This window comes from Oxyura jamaicensis, chromosome 5 (assembly GCF_011077185.1).
Source record: "Oxyura jamaicensis isolate SHBP4307 breed ruddy duck chromosome 5, BPBGC_Ojam_1.0, whole genome shotgun sequence".
Lineage (NCBI taxonomy): Eukaryota > Metazoa > Chordata > Aves > Anseriformes > Anatidae > Oxyura > Oxyura jamaicensis.
Window position 1 is genome coordinate 24,051,368 of NC_048897.1, and position 16,117 is coordinate 24,067,484.

Consider the following 16,117-nt stretch of genomic DNA (forward strand, 5'->3'; position numbering starts at 1 on the left):
TGATGCTCCCAGGCAGGGCTGCTGAGACCGGCACTGCTGGGCTGCTCTGGGAACCGGCAGCCCTCTCATACAGGACCTGGTTCCTAGTGGGGTGAGGAACCCCTGAGGAACCACTGTCATCTCCCACTTGTGAACCATCCCGGATGTTCACCCTCCCTTTGTTTATTCACACTGTGCTGTGAACGGCTTGTGACTCATAACCATTATGGAAATTGCCTGTGTGGCTTGTAAGGTCAGGAAGGTAGCCAGCCCCGACATGGCGCTACGGTTAAAGAGGAAGTAGGAGAAATAAGTACTCATGCATATTTAATGTTGCCTTACAGTTTAATCGCCATTAATTTTAAAATGTCCAATTTCTATAGCACTGCAGAACTCCCTTGAGGGCCCAGATACCATATAAATTATCTTATAATCAGTGGATGATTAATTGTTGTAACAACAAATAAGACGGGACTTGCCCAACAATTCTTTGACACATGAGCCTGAACATTGGGCTGGTTTCCAATGTTTTTAATGCATGGTGTAAGTTATTAATTGTACAAATTGTAGAGCCCCAAACCAAGCGGTACATGTGTGAGAAATGCTGATGGTGGAATTCTGCCAACTCCTCAGGACAGTGTTGCAGAACAGTTTCTCAGTAAATTGAAGACTTGTTACATCAGCGACGAACACATGAAGGGAATGGCACAGAGTTCAGTTATGAGCTCTGCCAGACTCACTGTATAGTCACGAACAACTCTGTATATCTCAAAATCCCTCTCCTAAAACAGGATTCACACTTGTTGCTGTTTCCTGCACGTCTATTAAGACTACATGTCTTCAAGGCAGGTGTTTCACTGTTTACTGTCAACTCCCAGTCATCTATGGGCAATTTATCCTGCTGGTTGATTAATCATGTCCTGGATACATGGCTGACTCCTAGCAAATTTTACCAAACACAGCCCTGCACAAATGCAGCCACACAACCAGTCTCTGCTCTGTGCCACTCAGTGGGTCATGCATTACCCAGGGTTTTGCATTATTGGGGTACAAAACCCACTGCTGCAGCTGCTCCTGTAACATTCATAAAACGTTAAAAGGAATTTCCTTGGAGAAGAAAAACAAACTTTCTTACTCTATGGAGCATTCCTTCAGTTTGAAAAGCAGAAAGTGTTAATGTTTAACCTCCGAGTGACAGTGGCATAGAGCTTCAGATACTGAAAACAATGTACTGGATGCTGGCAAGCCCTAACTCCTGCCATCAAGAGGTTAAAATCCTCTGCAGGTGAGCCACTTGCCTGGTGCTGCTTGCTGCCCTGCAAGCAGAACGCACAGAACACAAGAATGTCAGCCAAACCAAGCTATTTTCTATAATTATACTGTACTGAAGGTGAAACAACATTCTTAAAAATTGGAAAACACGCTTGAATCAAAGTAGGTGGTTTGTTCTAGAGGCCAATAATTAACATCCTTGCCAATTTTCAGTGTACTGTGAAGTGTGATTGAAATGGTAGACTGAAAGGAAATGTGTGCAGCTGACACACCTACTCGCAGGGAGATTAACGGCTAGTCTCTTTGGAGAACTATCATAAAAAATACACCTAACGTTCCACTCACTTTTCAGGACAAAAGTCAGAAGGCACTTGAATCTGGAGACTCTTATTTATGTCAGTTTTCAGCAAACAAAGCTGCACTGATTTGACTAGGTTTGAGCCTGATTTACACCAGCAAAAATAACAGCAGAACCATGTCGCTTGGATTTAAAAAACAAAACAAAACAAAACAAAAAACCAAACCAAAACAACAAAAAAACACCAAACACCAGGAAACATCTACAACTGAAGGGAAGAAAAGAAGGCATTTGCTAACCTCCTGAAAAGCATGTATTAGGTTGATACTAGGGAGCCACACGAGAGCAACAAGAATTCCAGTGCAAGAACTTCTGTGTATGATACGCAGCTATGCAACAAAATGGCCTATCATTCGCAGGACTGAAGAGTGGTAAACACAAGTAGATGACTCAAATATCCTCACAAAACGAAGATGTTTTCCTTCACAAGGAGGAGGAAAGCAGAACAATATCCATAATGAAGTTAAACTGCTAACTAAAATAATGGTGCCTGGATTACTATAAAATATTTGGAAGACTCCTATAATATACATTGAAATCCATCCACGGTGCACATGGCAAAAGTCCTACATGAGCTCACCTCTAGTAATAACAATAGCTATTCGAGAACTTTTTAACAAAATATTATTCCTTTGGAAAATGTCACGACGTGGAAATCAGAAGTTCTCACAGAAATGTATCAGTTCTGATTACATTTTTTTGGAAACTAGGGGAGAGAACAAAGAAAAACAAAAAGAATTACACTCAGATTCCCCTGGTGGAGGTTTTCCCTAAAAAGGCCCATGTAGCAGAGAGGACAGTCACTGCTTTGGCATATGGGCCACCCTCAATGAAGTTCCTGTTTAACCCTGAAAGGGTATTCTGATAACTGAGATATGGTGTCTTTCTCACGATTTTGTTTTGCCCAACAACTCTAATGCTTTCGTATTTGGTTTAATGTGGTTAGATCCTTCCCTCTTCTGTCTCCCAACCTAATTTCCTGAAAAAGAAAAATCTTTTTACATTTCTCTCATTTTTCATTTTAGCAGTTTCTTGTAGAAAATTTAATTTCTCAATTAAATAAAATTTAAAAGCTAATTGCTCCATATCAGACTTTGCAAAGCCAGATCTTGAATAAGAAAATATCATTAGTGATCCCTTTGCCTGTGTTTCAAAACATTTAAAGAAACAATGCTATGTGCTTTCTTAACCCACTGGTGGGAAAAATTCAAGACTAAAGCAAAGGAAAGCAGAGTTTTTATCTGTTCCTATCTCCACCAGAGCAAACATGAACACCCTCAACTTTACTCTAAATTGAAAGAGATAGGAACACATAGCATCCTACGCTGTCAGGTTCCATATGAGTAAGAGATGACTTTCACAATGCCTTTCTGCACCCAACAGAAAGAACATTCAATGAACATGAATAACAAAGCTTAATAGCTTCATCTTCTTACTTTTTTTCTTATACATTTATCAAGCATATATATATTCTACCTTATATATACTTATAATATTTAATATATATGTATATATTTACAGAGCATATACATTTCCTTCATTGTGCAGGCTAAATAAAACTTCTGTTATGTCTCAACAAGTAGGCTCTCCATTCCCGTGAACAATCCAAACCCATCTCTCATCTGTGCTCTGCTAGCTGTGCTTGCTAACTCCAGTGAAAACATCTTCCTCAGCATGTTCTTGCATCCCTTTTGCTCACAGTCCTGTATTTGTCTATTCACCTGTCCACTGCTATTACCCAGCTAACAGTAAAAACTCTTGGTACCACTGAATTTCACCCCAGTTTTTTTTTTTTTTTTTTTTTTTTTTTTTTTTTTCCTGTACTTGAGGTCATTCCAATCATTCTGCAAGACAGCTTGAACTTACTTTGTATTAACAATACAAATAATAATACCTCCCAGCTCTGTGGCAAACAGCTATTTTGTTTGTACGCTGTTGTTCTTTATGCCAAATGTTCTTAATGAGAACATTGAAGAAAACAGGTTCATCACCAGCCAGTGAGAAAGTGGAAAGAAATTCCACTAAATAAATCCTTGGACCTTAACACTTCTCTTTTCAAAGCTGTTTGTTCTTGCCTTCCTGCTACCTAGTTCCTTATTGCCTTTGACTAATCCCTCATCTCCTTCATGGGTGCATGATATTTTGCAGATGGACATGAGCTCAACCTGCCATCCTTCCAAACAAGAGATGCTAGGTGTACTCAGTTAATAGCAGCATATTAAGCCTATGCTTATATGCTTGTAAAATAACAACTTACACACTTTCCGTTTTTTTAATTAATAATTTTTCATGTGGCACTATTTTAGCTTTACTTCTGTGTCAGCTTACATATAACAAATTTCCATGTCTAAATAAACAATTATATCAAAGAAGAATTATTGCATGATCTTATTTGGGTGAAAGCTCAAAGCTTCAATCCACTGTTAATGGATGCTTTAAGTATTTTCCTTCCAAATTAACTCCAAAGACTCAAAATAAATATTAACTGGTCTACAATCGCCAGGACTTGTTTTATCTTTTCCTTTCTAAGTGTCGATGGTACCTCTGCTAATTCTGTCAAATTACACCACACACAACTTCAAAAAAATTATTAAAGAACTTTACTATAATTCTTGCAATTTTAATTATCAGATCTTTTGGAATTTTGGGATGAAGACCACTATTATCCTAATCTGAGCACAATAACCTACTGAACATCTAGGATATATTCCATTATATTTCATTTCCATAGCTTTATTTCTCTTAACCCTTGTCCTCATAGCTGACATCATCATTAGTCAATGCTGGCAGAAAAAAAAAATAAATCACACACTTTTGGACCTAATACGGATTATCCTTGATCTCTATGCCATTCTCAGAATGGTAGCACATTTCCTCTTTCCTTGTTCTCATTTCATTCATTACACTATTGTTTAATTTCCTTTCCACGGGCCAATTTAGCTTAACCTCCGGCAATTTTTATTTGTCCCTGTATCTTCTGTTTTCTAAGACATAACTTTCTTGGTTAGTAAGTGCTCTTTTTTTATGTAGATAATCACTTTCTTCTTACTGAGGTTATAATTCACCCAAATACAACTGCCACACTTTCCTGTAAGCATTTTCCCCCGGTTTGACTAAGATACTTGTTAACATATAGGTATTCCTTAACTTAATAATGGCTGCTAGCAATAGCTTTCCTTCCACGGATTCCAGACACTCCTGTGGATTAGAAGATGGCTGGATAAGAAGTCTTGAGATTCTCAATGGTCATTTCTACAATTTACGGACTCAATCATTTACATTTGTTAGAGCTGGGTAATGGTGAAAGGTGGAAATAAGGTATCGTTCTGCTCCTTCAGTCTTGTGTTACCTGGGGTCTGAAATGCAATCTAGCTGGAAGTGGCTGGCCAACTGAATTGCCCTAGTTTCTGCTGGGGGCAGTATTATGTTTCTGGTGATATTAGCTGACTAGGTTGACAGTAAGAGGCCAGTTGTCTTCTCAGGGCAGTAGGAGATTGGGAGGGAGAGCATAGGTTTCTTTCATTTTGAATTAGAATGACCAAGAAAAAAAAAGGAAAAATGTTTTTAAACCATTTAAGAGATATTTTTATTTTACACTACTTTTACTGCTTTCACATTTTACATCTCATGTCAATAACGGTAGCATGACAGAGCATGTCATGTTGTGACACATTATGACATTCAACTTTTAACCATCCTGTTGTTTTTACATTAGCAACTGCTACTTAGTGCAGATTACTCATCTCATCTTATTTTCTATTTCAAAGTGTCAACACATCAAACTGTTCCATAACAGAAGCAGGTGATGCTTTGATCTAGAAAATAATATGATCACTTTTCTTATTAATTGGAGGATCAGAGGTTTTAAGGGTCAAGAAAAATACTCCAGCTAACACAAGGGAACTGAAAATGCCTAGATCTCTAATAACATGCTAAGCAATCACCTTGTGTGTTCTTTTTTTTTTTTTTTTTTAAACTCACAGTGTTAACGTGTCAAACTGTTTCGCTACAATACAAATGGGACAGTTTGACCTAGAAAATTAGATAAAACAAAGTCTTGTGCCTTTCTAAAAAAAAAAAAAAAAAAAAAATCACTGGAAACTGTTAAGTGCTAAGAAGTGCTAAGGTACTAACAGGGCAACTCCTGTTCTTACCCTTGCCATCAGAGTGGTTCCAGAGTGTTTATCAATACGGTGATAGGTGCTTTATATATGTATATATATAGATAGATATAGAAAACAAACTCAATGTGTGTCCAAGTAGCAGCTGGCCTGCTTTAAAAATTTTAAAAATGAAAAGCAAAAATTGGAACTGTAATATAATAGATGTTATAAATTATTAACATGTCATGTAATATATAACTAAACAATAAAATCAAATTTAAAACAAAATTAAAACTGCATTTGGTAATGTAGACTCAAATTTTCACCAAATAAAGATTCTGGGAAATAAACTTGAGAAAAAATGTTTTGAATGCCAATTGAAATCATCAGAAATTTATGAAAATTTAGTTTCTGAACACATCATTTTCCAATGGAAATAGTTTTTATTAAACTATTGTAACCTTGAGTTACTGTAAATCAAACAACTGTAAGACTGGCCCCTGATGGATCTGTGCTGTTGGGGCAGATCAGTAGAGCTAGAAAACCACCCTAAAAAAACAAGTGAGGATTGTTTGTGTGTGAGAATTTCTGGGTAAAGGTAGTTCTGGTGGGAACTATAACAGCCTTTAAGCCTTAACACCCAGAACCGTACCACAGCCACAGCTGGGTGGACATTCCCTCTGGGCACATAGAAATGGGATCTCAACAGCAAACAAGACCTTTTATAAGTTTGCATCAGAATCGAACTATTAACCATAAGAAGATTTTGCTCTACCATCCAATGCTACTGTTGGTCAAAATGAGTACTAGTTAACTAAGCTTTTTTTATTTTTTTTAAATAAAAAGCATTGTTTCACTGAAACAATAATACTTTATGAAGATGCATTGGTTTAGACATTTCTAAGAAATCACAGGCACAATTTCCGACAAAGAAGAAAGTTGTTCTCCAGCCATGTGACTAAGTTATTCATTTTGGATTTGGAAACCTAATGCTGAGTCCCAGTCTCTTGCACTAATTCACTCTGGACACCACAGGCTCCCACCAGTGAGAACACTGCCCTCCTCTAAAGCCATGTGAATTGCCTACATTTCAGGTCACTTCCATGATAATTGGTCTATGTCCTCTCCCTGAGACTGGCACAAATAATTTTTTATTAAATTGCTAAGTGTTTGAAAAGCAGGTCCAGAAAGAAGATGCGTTGTGACTAAGGAGACTTCCACAGCCAGGCCATCAGAACTTTTGATGGTGCACAATTCAGATCATGGAGCTGAAATCAGGTTCCATGTATGTGACTTTTTAGCAGTTACAGGTACATCTTTTTCAGTTGTTACTTTACAAAGAATGTCTTAAATGCTTTCTCATATCAGAATTAAAAATGGTAACTCCATAATCTCTCCAGAATGGAACTGACATTTTAAAGAAGTGTTGTGTGTTATCTGTGTAATGCTACCCTCTCCAACTCAGTTTTTATACAATCCCTAATTTAATATATTTAGGGAGCTTTTAAAAAGAGTTGTAAAAGATGCCGCTGTCTCGAGTCCAGAATCTGTTTTCATCACAGCAACAAATTCCCCAGTAAGAATACATGTTCATACCATATGAATATTGCTTGTATTGCCATTCATTTCTGAGAGGTCCTAGTGCAATTTGGAATGACAGCAACAGGCCATAACAAATACTTTGCAGATTGTACATCTAGGGAAAAAAGATCACCAAATAGTTTTCTACTGCTCTGTCAAAGAAAATTAAAGGATCCAATAGCATTTTTGACTAGACTAGGCACATACCCGATTCATTTTATTAAACTAAGAGCAAACTTAGTATTTACTATTTATGTTAAAGAAATACCATTTATACCATTTGAACCATTATGTCTGAGACATGAATGCTTCATTCTTGTACTGCATGGGCACATCACCCTGTACCAGCAGTATTTGACAAGCAATTAACTCGTTCACCTAATGATCACATTAGCACATATTACGGACAGATTCAGCCCATTATCACATTACGCAAGCATAACTCTCTATGAAATGCTCATGGTATTTTTTTTTTAATGATAATTATCTTAAGAATTTGCTTATCTAACCATAGGTATTACGTTTATGCAAAGTTTCTTCAACATCTGCAGTATATTTTGTAATATCTGGTATTTTTTTTTCCAAGCAATACATGGCATACTGAAATTGCAGGAAAAATTAGCTATTCCAAGGACAATCTAAGGCATGTGATGAGTGTATGAGATTAATACACAGAACTATTTTACTGTAAAGAATGATTCACAGTGAGGAAGATTAATCTGAACCTGTGAGGTTGACTCCAAACTGTAATTGACTTCATAGGGTCAAGATTTCATTTATGATTTCCATTTGTTTAAGTACATAGCTAAAAAACACAGAGATACTATCATAGATACCTACTCTCTGCTTATGGATAGCTACTAAAGATACTGCAAAGCTTGTTTCAGGTAAGATCTAACAAAAACATCCCTGAAATTTTTCAAGGATGACAACACCAAAAATACACATTCATAGCTACACTGGGCTTTGCATATAATAATAATATAATGCACAGGAGTGCTGACTTTTTAGTAGGAGGGATTTTATTAAGAAAACGAGCTGAAAGTACTTTAAAATGCCACTTAATTGGGTCTCTGTATACAGATAGCTAGATACTTGTTTCACTACTAAATCATGATGCACATGGTGAAAAGAAAAAAGAAAACAACCAAGAAACCTTCATCTTAAAAAAGGAGCAAAAAGCCATTCACCACAGTTATTTTGCAGGGTAACTATGGCTTTAGAAGGTATACAAAATATAATTTATATATTTTTTAAATTTATTTTTTTTCTAATTAATTTTACAAAATACATGATTTACAAACAACAAATATAAATGAATTCTTCTCAGATTAAAGAATGCTTACAGCTGTGGGCATGTGGAAAAGGCACATTTCTCAATTTTCTGTAATTCAGGTTTGGCCATGGTGACATCACATCCTTTACTTCTGATCTAAGAATCAGTTGGCAAAACACAATTTCAAAGAAATGATGGAAAGATATCAGCAATATAGAAAAACTTGTATTTGAAGGGAAAATTAAAAATTAAAGCACACTGTTTTGGGCATGGTGTGTCTAAAGCAGAAAATGTTTTCTGCAGAACTTAAAATATTCTGGTTATCTGAGGAAGCTTTCTCATGTCCTGTTCATGGCTGCTTAGGTGACTGGACTAGAAACCAGACACATCTCTTCTAGCGCAGAGTGGGTTATCAAATATAAGCTTGAAACAACGAAGGAAAACCTCTCTGATCTGCTTTAATAATAAGCATGTTTCCCTCCACTCCAAGAGACCTGACTTGCTTCCCCCACACCATTAAGAATATTATGCTTTACAGCAAACTTTACTGGCAGTCTCCTTACAGGGAATGAAGAAGAAACTGACGGTGTAGGCTGGAACAAGCCTCCAGGTTGCCTCTGAGGCCTACTGGCAGACTGCTATGGGAAAGCTTCAAATGTCAGTACCCATGGTAAACCTCTTGTCCACATAAATGACTTGAGCCACTATGATATCAAGTCAATATCTGGTACAAACAGTAAGTCGTCAGCATGGGATCCAAAAGGTAGTGTTGTAATGTTGTCTCAGAAGCTTTACAATAACAAAGACCCTATTCAATAAAAAGCACATTCCCCTCAGCCCCAGAAGTGTCCTATCCAGTTTTGGGCGGAACTGAACTGGCAGAAGAACAGAAGAAAGTTCGTATTACAGCTAGACACGTTTTAGCTGTGCTGTAGGCAGAAACAGTGTGTACTTTCAGAGCTCTCAGTCTGGTATGTTTTCAAGTTCTGCTAACAGCCCCAAACCTGAGCACAGCAGCATCCCTCTGTTACTAAAAGGAAGCATCCAAGAACTATTTTCCAGCCTTAACACCTAGTGGCTTGACCTGCCATGTGTTCACACACCAAAACCTCTCTTCTGTCCACTCCCAGAAGTCAGGGCTGCTAATACCAGATTGTCTAAGGGAATAGACCCTGGTAGACAGTGTCTTTCGAAGGCATTCTCTGGGAGTGCAGGTTAAAACCATGCCAGGGAGCTTTCTAACAAAAAGCATAGATGATTGTGTGTCATTCTGCAAGCCCATGTCCTATTTTAGTTACTACAGTAGACACAAATAGTCAGTCTCACCAACTAACAGGGACTTATTAACTTAAACAAGCTTGATAAACCTGACTTATATATGAGTTTGAATGACAAATTGCTTCTCTCTTCCCAACAGGCAGATGAGGCACACTTGACTGTTCAGCAGGTCTATCCCACAGCTCCGCTCCAAAGATGCAGGAGTAATTCTTGCTTGGATGTACCCTTCTAACCTTATTTCAGTACTTAACCTCTATTGAAGACTTTACCTTATAGTAAAGTCCTTGACCTATGACCAGCTATTGACTGTGCCCTTCCATTACCATTTGGACTTGGTTATCCTTTGGCTTTTCTGCTAAGATATTCTTTTATCAGAGTTTCTTACCCTTGATTTCAGCGTGACACTAGTTCCTTAGTCTGAGACGCTCTGACATTTCACAAATCTTTTTTCCGTAAGAAAATATGTACATTGAAATCATTCATGCCTCATTAAAGTGGCAGAAAAAAACATGCAAGGCAGTAACTCGAGCAAAAAAGCAGTTGACAATTTATGCTTGAAAGCTCATAACCAATGCTAAATGACAATATACCCCAAATTATAACCTTTCAAGCAAAGAGACAGAATGACTGTTACCTCTTGGCAGACAGGGCTTCTGCAGATGGCAGGAGTGTCAGAATCCCACTACAGCAATTAAACTATGAATCCTTCATAAAGTCCATGACTCTGTACAGAACTATAAAAATGAACTGTCCCACTGACTTCACTAAGATTGCTTCTGTCCACAGCTCTTGCAGGATTTGGAATGAAAGGTAGGGAAAAGCTCGAGTTAATATTTACTACTTCACCTTACAGTCTTCACCTTATGGAAAACGAATTACCAGGAGGCATACACACTCAAATTTATCAGATATTTTTATACACACATAAATGTGGAATCGAAGTACTGAGTTCAACAGTAACTGTTACACTTAAGAAAATAATAAATCATTACTGAATAAATGTTTCTGTTAGCAGGAAAAATAGGAACAAGAGAATCAATAAGTATATGCCCCACACAGATACGTCCAGACTTTAAGTACCAAGACATTCTCAGTGACTTTGAATCTGGTAGGCCTATTATTATTTCTTCTCCTTTGATATCTGAAGTTCTCATCAGACTACCTAGCAAAACAATTAGGGCTCTTTCCCCAGCTGGATTAATTTTGTGTCTAGCACTTCTGGGAGAAAGAAAAAGCTGCATGCCTGTTCCTGAGGCTGTCTGCAGGCTTTATTACATTGAACTGCCTGTGCAACTGGGATGACTGTGAATTTCTGAGACACTGTGAACAAGCTACCATCATGTCTCTTGTGATGAGATGATCCTCAAAAGGTAATTTAAAACAGTTTCAGTCTTTGTGAAGTCCTTGATATGTAAAAGCAACCAAACATTCTGAGGTTGAATATCCGGTGCTGATTTTGACCATATTTATGCAGATCAACTCCCTGAATCTTGCCTTTTCCACATTCTTATTGCAGTGTTTTCTACCCAAGTAGAACTCTGACTAAGGACTTTTAATAAGAGTAAGAAAGGCGAATAGGAGTGTTTGTGAGAACATACATTCAAGTATTCTTATAGGAACCATCTATCTGCTGGAAAAAGTACAGGAGAGGATTTGATAGATAGCACCTTCCTATTGAATCAGCAGGGGACAGATGCCTCCACAGATTGTTATGGACACGATACTGCTGAATGAGATCTATTCATATAGGCAAGTTACCTTCACTCAGAACTCAAAAGTAGGTTCTGATACTATCCAGTCCTTTCTACTAAAATGAATCTATGTACTAAATTTTATATGAGGTAGTTATATTTACCTCTACTGCATGTCTATTCAATTTGCTTCCGTTAGGTCTTCGCCTCAGAAAAAAAAAAAAAAACAAAAAACAAAAAACATTCTTTTCACTTTCTACCAAAATTAAGGTGCATGGTTGCAAGACACTTCTAAATTTCTGCCACAGCTCACTCAGACTCAACTACATTTCAACTGGAATAAAGGGTGGTTACCGCATATCAGATGATACTTGAAATATGGAGGAAGAAAAAGGAAGGGAAGGGAAGGAGAAGAATCGTGTAACCGACAGTGATTTTCTTTAAAAATGTAATTTGTAAAATGAAACAAAACAACCCAAAGACAAACATTTCTGTCAACTATCGAATGCTCCATCAATTTTCCATAGGATAATATAATGCAGAAGGTATACTTCTTCCATTTTATTTGCACAAGACAAGTAAGACCATTTCAATCACCATAGGTTGTGGTGTACAAAAATCACATCCTGATAAACCCAGACAGCAAACACTTCTCTATGTTACTTTCTTGCAGTTAGAATTTTAGCCAATGCTTTTGGTTTTATTTGTTCAAAGTATATTTTATACTTTTTCACTGCACCTATTATACATTTCTTCACTTGAACACCTGCTGAACTAAACTTGTCTTGCCAGAATATTTTTAATTATGCAATCTGTATTCTGTCAATGGCAAGCACTTGGGTAGAATTTCTTATATACCTTTCAACATACCCGGCAGACAATTAAAGAACTTGGCGTACAGAAATACTTGCCAACTGAAATGTTAGTGCCACAAGTTTAATCAAGTGATCTTGACTAACTTTTAGCAAAGAATCACATTTTTTTCATCATCAGTTTACTGCTTCAAAATACCAGTTTAGATGCTATTTCTTCAAAATTTTTATTGACTCAGTCATTTACACAATCTGCAATACATGCCTGACTTGCATAATACTTCAGGCAATACTTCCATTAATACTTGAGCATTTTCTTTTCATGTGCAGTGTGATGAATACCAAATTTGTCTCCAGCTTTTAAGAAAATTTGGTTTTGCAGAGAAAGTCCTGACCCATTGAAGCCAACAGAAGCTTGCTGTTGACTTAAATTGGATTAACATTTCCCTGTATTTGTATACATACATTCTCTTTAGTGATGAGTATTCCAATTATATGCTTACTGTATACAGCGTTAACCCACAGAATAAATCTAACCAAAAGCAATGTCTTTGATTGTGTGTTTGCTGATCAGTACGACAAATGTAGATATGTAGGCAAGCATTGTGCAGAACCCTCTCCAATTCTGTAAAGATAAAATGGTGAGATATTTGTGCAGGGCAAGGTGCCACCTGACATTAACTTTTAAACTGACCAATGCATATCGGTTTCATCAGAGGAAGGGAAAACAACCATCTGTGCAACCAGATTTGTGAAGGATCTGAACAGCAGCAATAAAATTCTTCAAATAACCGCCACTTTTAGAATGATGACACCTCTTTTGGGGAGGAGTGCATGGCCATTAAACTCATACAGAAAAGGGGAAGCCCATTACTTTCTTTTGGAGGCTGCTGGATTGGCAGCCCTATTGCCTAGGCATACTGCTGCGGATTGTAGCTGTTGTATGAAACTCCACAAAATGCTTTTGATCCATTTTATCTTGCAACTTAGCAAAGAAATGTTGCAATAAGAAACACCAACAAAGATCTGAAAAACTTAAGCTCTGGATTACCATATTGTGTTCTCCTGCCATTCAATGTGTCAGACAAAGGCAGTGGTGTTCAAAGTAGAAAAAGAAAAAAGAAAAAAGAAACTGGTCACAGAAAGTGCAAAGCACAGAGTAAATAATATTCCTCCACATCCCTACTCTTTCATAGATTTGTTGTTAAAAGAGTTGCAGCAATTAGGCTTTTGTTAATTACCAGCTGTTGAAACAGATGTGTTGACTGTCCTTATTAGCCAACAGCTGGGACAGGAGAACAATTGATGCTCTCTAAAACCAACAGCCAGCTGCTTTGCAGTAATTATCTCCTATCGATAATACAGGTGATAAAGGCAGCAAAAAGGTTATGAGCTTCAATAACCAAGGTACTGTTATTGAATATCACTGGAATTTATGGTTAATTTAAAAAAATAAGTAAAACAGTAAGCTGCTATTCCTACTTTTTTTCTGCATTGTGTCAAGGTCAAGCAATATGCAAATAATAGGGGAAATATAAACAGGAAAAAAAAACACGTCTTTTTTTTTTTTTTTTTTTTTTTTTTTTTTTCCAACCCCCTTGCTATGCTTCAAATATCTCACTGATCTTTAAGGAATGCTTTTTCTTTCAGGTGACTACGTCTGATTGCCATTCATTATTAGCTCAGTTTCCATGTGTGCCTTTCCTTCAATTTTACCATAAATTACTTTTTGGAATATGTAAATGTTTCTTTTACCTGTTGAGAAATTTTTATTGTACAATATGTAATAATACAGGATAAACAAATGGTTAAAGAGTGGAGCCATCCCTCTAGAGATCTAGGTCCTAGTCTTAGGCATGCCATCAATTCTTAAGCAAATTCACTTCTTGGAATTCAGTTTCACTACCGCTAAAACGGGAGAACTATCTTTATCTTGACTGATTACTTTGTGATGGATGATTTTAACATACTATTAAAATGCAAAGTAATGCTTATATAACATTACTGTAACAGGAAAAAAAATTACATGCTTTTCTAGTATTGATACATGTCAAAATTTATAAAATGAATTGTTATTTTAGTAGCACAGGGCCAGACTTCCACAAGTGGGAGTCACAAGCATAACTGGTAATATCTAAATGGAATGTATCAACATAGGTAGTTGGATGGTTTGTACTTACTTTTGTTCCTGCTTTGATTTTTATTTCCTCATCTCCATACCCTATTAAAGTGCATTAAAAGAAAAGCAAAGCAGAGATTTTAAACCATTTCTATTAGCTGCTCAGTTCATCTCTGGCCAACAAAAGACAAGAATCTACAACCATGTCTATTCACTAATTAGTTTGCACTTAAAGACACTGCCTTACTGAAAACAAGGATTAAGGCTGGTTGAATACTCTCCCTTTCATAGACCTCCCTCATGTCTCTGTTGGGTTATCATAAGCAGCTTGTTCTCTGAGCTTTAAGTAGGGAAGCTTGACAATCAGTTCTGGGCTCATCAGTAGGCACTGGGGCAATTAACAGGAGCTACCAACATTTTAAGGGACATGTAAAGAAATCAACTAAACAAAACGTTTCAGCCACAGGGATGAGCAGAAGTATATCATATTCTGGTGGCAGCTGTTTTAAGAAAGATACATGGCAGGTTATTGATTTATAATTTTGAAATAAAGGAAAAGAATGTACTTCACTGTTCCCATTGCAGACTCAAAAGAAAGAAAAAAATCATTATAGCAACAAAACTGAAATGCATCCTTGAATACACAGCCTCACATCTATTAACAGGAATCCACAGAATGCTATAAAAGAAACACTGACACTGAGCCTACTTGTCAGTTTTCTACTGTTAGAAGAATGCTAAAAAAAATGGGAAAAGGAAAGGAGAAGGAACAGCTTTCTGCTTTCATTCTTTTCTTCGTTCTTCAGCTGCTTCCCTCTATCCTTACTGTGTGTTTAGGCCATTACACTGGGTTTTCCCCTTGAAGGCAAAACTTGGCTATGCCTTTTGTTTGTCACCCATGAGTAACTTGGGGAGGGGGGTGCTGTGAGAGGGGGGAAGTGGTCTCACTCTGCTTTGATAAACCACAGAAAAGTTAAAAATGTAGACTGTGCCAACCAGGAACTAATCTGCCATACTGGGCCCCTCTGCCTTATATCTAACATGAAAAACTACTAACTAAAATCAGGATAGCAGTCAGGAAATTCTTCTGAGCTGGTGATCTGCATGGGTTTCCATGGCAGAAACAACCACAAAGCAAGCAGACACTTGAAGAAGAAAATGATTGTGTACGTTGTTTCACCTCATCCACGCTCCAGAAAACTTTCAAAGTGCATGTACGTGGTGAGGGCCTCAGCTGCCTAAACTCTGCAGTCAGGGTGACCGGTTCAGGCCCGTGAACTGACTGCAGCGGCTGTGGTACCTGCAGAATTAACCCCAGACCTGCCTCTAGCAGCAGCAAAGCATGGCAGGGTGTGTACTGTTTGGCCACTGGCATTCTGTCAGGGAACTGAAAGCACCTGGACTTTGGTCTCCGGTTTTGCAACACTCACAGTCTAGCAACGCACAGCTTGACTGGATTCACGACATAATTACAGCTACACTTCCCGGCCAAAAATCAGGCCTATAAAGATCTGAACTGGCAAATAAAACAAGACACATTCTGCCTCCTGAGGCTCTCACAAACCTCTGCTATACTAGGCCACAGTGAATCTGTCCCAGTGAACTTAATCTGATGTATTTTTCCATGTGGTGATACCTACCTCACTAA

The 16,117-nt window shown here is 37.4% G+C and overlaps 1 protein-coding gene across 12 annotated transcripts in view; it reads right to left on the bottom strand.

Moving 5' to 3' along the window:
- Nucleotides 1-16,117, bottom strand: part of MIPOL1 (mirror-image polydactyly 1) — a 190,167-nt gene that overhangs the window by 52,725 nt on the left and 121,325 nt on the right. The window lies entirely within an intron of this gene.